At 47.4% G+C, this 5,933-nt stretch overlaps 1 pseudogene; it reads left to right on the top strand.

Annotated features, from left to right (window-relative positions):
- The first annotated feature begins 1,348 nt into the window (after positions 1–1,348).
- Positions 1,349–3,100, top strand: LOC147666509 (18S ribosomal RNA; annotated as a pseudogene).
- Positions 3,101–5,933: the final 2,833 nt, after the last annotated feature.

Genomic DNA, 5,933 nt, shown 5'->3' with positions numbered 1-5,933 from the left:
AGTGGGCTTAGCGCGGTGGCAGACCAGGGGAGAGGGGGTGATACAGAAATGGTGGTGGCACGTAGTGTGAGCTGTTATTAGGTTCCTACCTGTGCTTCAACCAGGGATTAGGCTGGAGGTGAAGTGCCCGCGAAGCGGTGCACGATCGAAGTCGGAGATAGCTCACATGTTGAACCGTCTCTGTGTAGGAACTGGGGGATCATAGAAAACATAAAGTCCAGGGTCAAAGTTGCTAAGACGAGTTTGCGCTCCCACAAGTTAAACTAATGTGCCCACGGAGAAAACCACATACCTGAAGTCCCAACCAATCAAGGAAGTCTAATCCGCGCCAGCAAGTGGTTAATAACTTGAGCTGGTACCTGTCAGGGGAAGCGCGAGCTTGAATTAGTAACAGGCTCGAGTTTTTTACACATGGCGAAAATACGGACAGACGCGTCCCAAGGGCGCGAGGCACTTACTGTAAACAGGGGAATGAATCCGGCGTTCCGAGCGGCAGTGAGGTCAATGGGTGAAGCGCCGCGCTCAAACGCGGTACTAAAGAACCCGCCCGGTCAGACGGCCGGTGGGTGTGGCTTAGGGGCGGCGCTCCCAGGGAATGCTGGTCAATGTAGTTGTAGCAACTCGACTGATGGGGATCAACGTGGGGGGGAATAGTGAATGCAAGCATTTTTTCGGATATGTTGCAACAAATGTGGTGGATGCGAGCATTTTTACACATGGGACATGTTGCCACAAATGCGGAAAGATCCCGCAACAATTTTATAAACAAAGCGGTTGAGAGAATATAACAACAAATCCTTGTACATATTGCAACAGTGGTATAATATGCAAACAGGGAATGTCTGGTCTCATAAACAATAAGTAATCTACACATCGACCCCAGGGATCCCAAGAGTACGTATGATGGTATTTGAAACAGGATCTCATAGACAACAGCACACAGACCTAAGTAGTGCGTTTGATGATATTTACAGATCAAGAGAAAGACGTCAGTCTTGGGCAAACAACCATAGAACTACATTACAGACTTCTGTCAACCCAACCCCGGTTGCCTCACATTTTTGGCAGCAGCTCGGAACGACTGTTCAGAGGGGTGCCGCCACTGCCAGGCTTCAGCACCCCCGTGTCTCGCTCAGGCTGCTCCTCAGCCTTCCACTCCTTTCCGGGGTAGATTGCTGGGCCCGCGCATGCCTGTACGACCGCACCTCTGCACTCCTTCAGCGAGCCCTCCACTCAGGTGGGCGGGCTCCTTCCCCCAGCAGGCTCTCAAGAGGGAGGGGTGTGCGAAGGTTGTCATTCGGGGAGATGGGCACGCAGCTCTCGAATCCACCCTATCAACAGGTGCGGCTACCTGGTTGATCCTGCCAGTAGCATATGCTTGTCTCAAGGATTAAGCCATACACGTGTAAGTACACATGGCCGGTACAGTGAAACTGCAAATGGCTCATTAAATCAGTTATGGTTCCTTTTATCACTCCAACTGTTACTTGTATAACTGTGGTAATTCTAGAGCTAATAAATGCCGACGAGCGCCGACCTCCCGGGATATGTGCATTTATCAGACCAAGACCAATCCGGGCTCTCCCGGCCGCTTGGTACTCTAGATAACCTTGAGTCGATCGCACTTCCCCATGATGACGACGATACAGTCGGATGTCTGCCCTATCAACTTTCAATGGTACTTTCTATGCCTACCATGGTGACCCCGGGAAATAGGGAATCAGGGTTCGATTCCGGAGAGGGAGCCTGGAAGGCAGCAGGCGTGCAAATTACTCACTCCCAACTCGGGGAGATCGTGACAAAAATAACAATTCAGGACTCTTATGAGGCCCTGTAATTGGAAAGAGTACACTTTAAATCCTTTAACGAGGATCTATTGGAGGGCAAGTCTGGTGCCAGCAGCCGCGGTAATTCCAGCTCCAATAGTGTATATTAAAGTTGCTGCAGTTAAAAAGCTGGTAGTTGGATCTTGGGTTCGAGCTGGCGGTCGAGGCGAGCTACCTCCTGTCCAGCCCCTGCCTATCGACACCCCCTTGATGCTCTTGACTGAGTGTCCTAGGGGTCTGAAGCATTTACTTTGAAAACATTTGAGTGTTCAAAGCAGGCAAGTCACCTGAATACTTCAGCTAGGAATAATGGAATAGGACTCCGGTTCTATTTTGTTTTATTTTTGGAACTGGGGCCATGATTAAGAGGGACGGCCGGGGCATTCGTATTGTGCCACTAGAGGTGAAATTCTTGGACCAGTGCAAGACAAACTAAAGGGAAAGCATTTGCCAGGAATGTTTTCATTAATCAAGAACGAAAGTCAGAGGTTCGAAGACGATCAGATACCGTTATAGTTCCGACCATAAACTATGCTGACTAGCGATCCGGGTACGTTATTTCCATGACCCGCCAAGCAGCTTCCGGGAAACCAAAGTCTTTGGGTTATGGGGGGGGAGTATGGTTGCAAAGCTGAAACTTGAAGGAATTGAAGGAAGGGCACCACCAGGAGTGGAGCCTGAGCCCTAATTTGACTCAACACAGGACACCTCACCCGACCCAGACATGGAGAGAATTGACAGATTGATAGCTCTTTCTCGATTCTGTGCGTGGTGGTGCATGGCTGTTCTTAGTTGGTGGAACCGATTTGTCTGGTTGATTCCGATAACGAATGAGACTCCTCCATGCTAACGAGTTACGCGACCCCAGCAGTTGGCGTCCAACTTCTTAGAGGGACAAGGGTGTTCAGCTACACAAGATTGAGCAATAACAGATCTGTGATGAGCTAAGATGTCCGGGGCTGCACACGCCCTACACTGAGCGGATTAGTGTGTGTCTACCCTTTGCCGACAGGTGCGGGTAACTCACTGAACCTTTTTTCGGGACAGGGATTGGGGATTGCAATTATTTCCCATGAACATGGAATTCCCAGTAAATGCAGGTCCTAAGCTCGCGTCGATTAAGTCCCTGCCCTTTGTACACACTGCTCGTCGCTACTACCGACATATGGACTAAATAAATAAACTAATCTAAATGAGTGTGGAAATGTTTACTAAAAGTATACCTTACACCCAGTCTGCGGGAGGGAGGGCCTGCTGCTAAAGTTGTACCATTAATTCCTCATCGAATTTCAATCCCTGAAGTATTCTGTTGTTATGTTATGTTATGTTATTTTTACTTATACCGCGCACAGCTGCCCCAGCAAAGGGGGGTCCTGGCGCTTTGATAAGGTAGACACAACACAACACCGCTAAAGAGACAAGAGGCCACAGAAACAGCGTAAAGGCTAAACAAAAAGGAAGGTCTTGATGGCGCGCCTGAACTGAAGAAGGTCATCCATAGCCCAGATCTGAGGCGGGAGGGAGTTCCACCAATTCGCCGCAAGCACTCGAAAAGAGCGGCCGCCAGCTCTACATAGCCTGAAACGCGGGACCACCGCCAGATTCTGTCCTAAAGATCTAAGGGTACGCGGGGGTACATACAATGTAAGAAGATTCTCCAGAATTTGAGGAGACGTACCCTTGAGGATTTTAAAAGCAAGGCAAAGAGCCTTGAATTTATTCCTCTGACTTACAGGGAGCCAATGAAGGGAATGCAGAGATTTAGAGACCGAGCACCGCCTAGGCAGACCTATCACCACTCTGGCTGCAGCATTTTGAACTCGCTGCTGCCGGATAAGTTCTGCCTGATTAATTCCAGCTAAAAGTGAGCTGGCATAATCCAGCCGAGACAGCACTGATGCTTGAACCACCAGTTGTCTGGTGGAGGCATCAAAGAATTTAAGGATTGGTCTAAGTCCTCTAATGATGCCATAACAGGAGGCTGCCACCTTCTTAGTATGACAAATAAAACTGAGGGTTGGGTCAGCCAGACCCCAAGATTTTTTATCTCCGATGCTTGAGGAGGGGTCAACCCCAGTTCAGGAGGCCACCACTTGTCACCCCACAACCCCACCTGCTTGCCGACCACCATGACCTCAGTCTTCTTGGTGTTTAACTGGAGACAGTTGGCATTCATCCAGTTGGCCACTGCCCGTAAACCATCACGGAACCTGGGAGCTTCCATATCTGAGTCCCCACTCAGCGTGACCGCCAGCTGCGTGTCGTCTGCATATGAGACCATCGTCAAGCCCCATTGCTTGACGATCGTAGCTAGGTACATTAATATGTACCTTGATTCCAATCTCCTTAATTGGAGCTGTCTGTTTCCTCCCCTTTGGCTTTTGGGGACAGCATCAATGTCAGAATATACTAAATCCTTTGCGTTACCTTGATGACATTGATTAATATGTCCTGCTACTGGGTAGCTTTGGTCATCATTTGCAAATGCTCTAAGATGTTGTAGTATTCTGTTGAGAACTATGTGTATAGTGCAGCTCACATATCGTTCCTGGCAAGTACCTTCCAGCACATACACCGCAAAATCACTTTTGCAGTTATATGTACCTCTGATATCAATCGATGTTACTCTGAGGTACTCCCCTGCATCGTTTTTACACATAGCATGGTTCTGCCCCGCGTTCAAGTACTATTGGTCTAAGATCTTGACCTTGGTGAATCAGATTGTAGGGAGGTCGGCCACCCCATCCCCTGAACTGGGTATTTTGGGTTATGTTAAGGATACGCCGCCCAAATCAAGAAAATTGCATGCACTACTCTTCCTTTTTGCTAAAAGACAGGTGTAAGAATCCAGGAAACAGGTAAAATTCAAGAAGCTTTATTCAGCAGCACAGCATCATGTAAGCAGCTTCAAAGTCCAGGTACAACTGACTCAAAGATGCAGAATGCATCACTAGGAAAGTTCTGAGAACCAGAACACAATGAACCAGGTCTCATGCCATTAAAGGGGAAGTAATAAAAGGCAAGAAATATAATGCAGGATGTAACAACAGGTGGCAATACACTGGGGCAGACGAAGAGCGCCATCAATAAAGGGCTGGCTTGCCGATGTCTCTTATGGACACACACAGTTGGAAAAATTTTGGGAACCCAGGCCAAAAACTTCTCGACCTCGCGACATTTGGGAGCTGTACATGCAATGGGTACAGAGGCAACAAAATGAGGATGGGGCTGACAATGTGGCATATATGTGACTACTGGGGTAGAGAAAATAGATATAGGATAACTAAGAATAATAATGGAATAAGCCGCTACTGCTATAACCCTGGTGTAAGACGGAGAAAACGGAATGGATGTATACAAGATTGCATGCCGATGTAGCAACCCCAAAGGTGTTTATGCTACTGAAATTGTGTATAAATATACTGCCATTGTGGGCCCCTCGAACCTGAATAGCTGACTAAATGTGTGTACCTTTATTGTTGAGATGACATGATCATATGTGGAATACTTGTACTCTTATATGACACATGTTTGCACCATGACTCATGACAGATGTGACAAATAACTGGCTTGTTATGTTGTTAATATGCTTGGTATTTTATCAAAATGCTAATAAAAAGAATATTTAAAAAAGGTATGTGAATCTATGAGCAGTAGGGCACAAATGTGCATTGTGTTGTACATTGATGGGTATTATGAAGTTCTTACTATTGGCTTTGACATGGCCGGATTTCATCCTGTTTTCTGACTCTGCTTGGCTTCAGCTTTTCTGCGTGAACAGCAATGCTTGCAAGTTGTTTCGGTTAATCACATTCAAGGATTGTTTTGTGAGAGATTGTTTTAGGCTTTTGTGAGCTTCGTCAAGATAAAGGCTGGAACATGCGAGATTTGAGAGGGAACGTGAGAACATTGGAATGCTTGCTAGGAAGTTCTGGTAACATTCCTCTGGCGCGGGGGCATGTTTCTCTTGAACCTTCTAGTGTGTTTTGAGAGTATAAAGCTGAGGGTTGTTGACTTAGAGACCGGGATTTTGGAATCCGAACTTGGACGGACGCTTCTACTTCAAGACAGAAGCCTGGCTGCTGAGCTCTTAACCCCGGCTGTGTG

The sequence above is a fragment of the Lissotriton vulgaris genome, unplaced genomic scaffold (genome assembly GCF_964263255.1).
Source record: "Lissotriton vulgaris unplaced genomic scaffold, aLisVul1.2 SCAFFOLD_6717, whole genome shotgun sequence".
Lineage (NCBI taxonomy): Eukaryota > Metazoa > Chordata > Amphibia > Caudata > Salamandridae > Lissotriton > Lissotriton vulgaris.
Note: the sequence above shows the minus strand (reverse complement) of the source record. Positions and strands in the feature narration are given on the sequence as shown.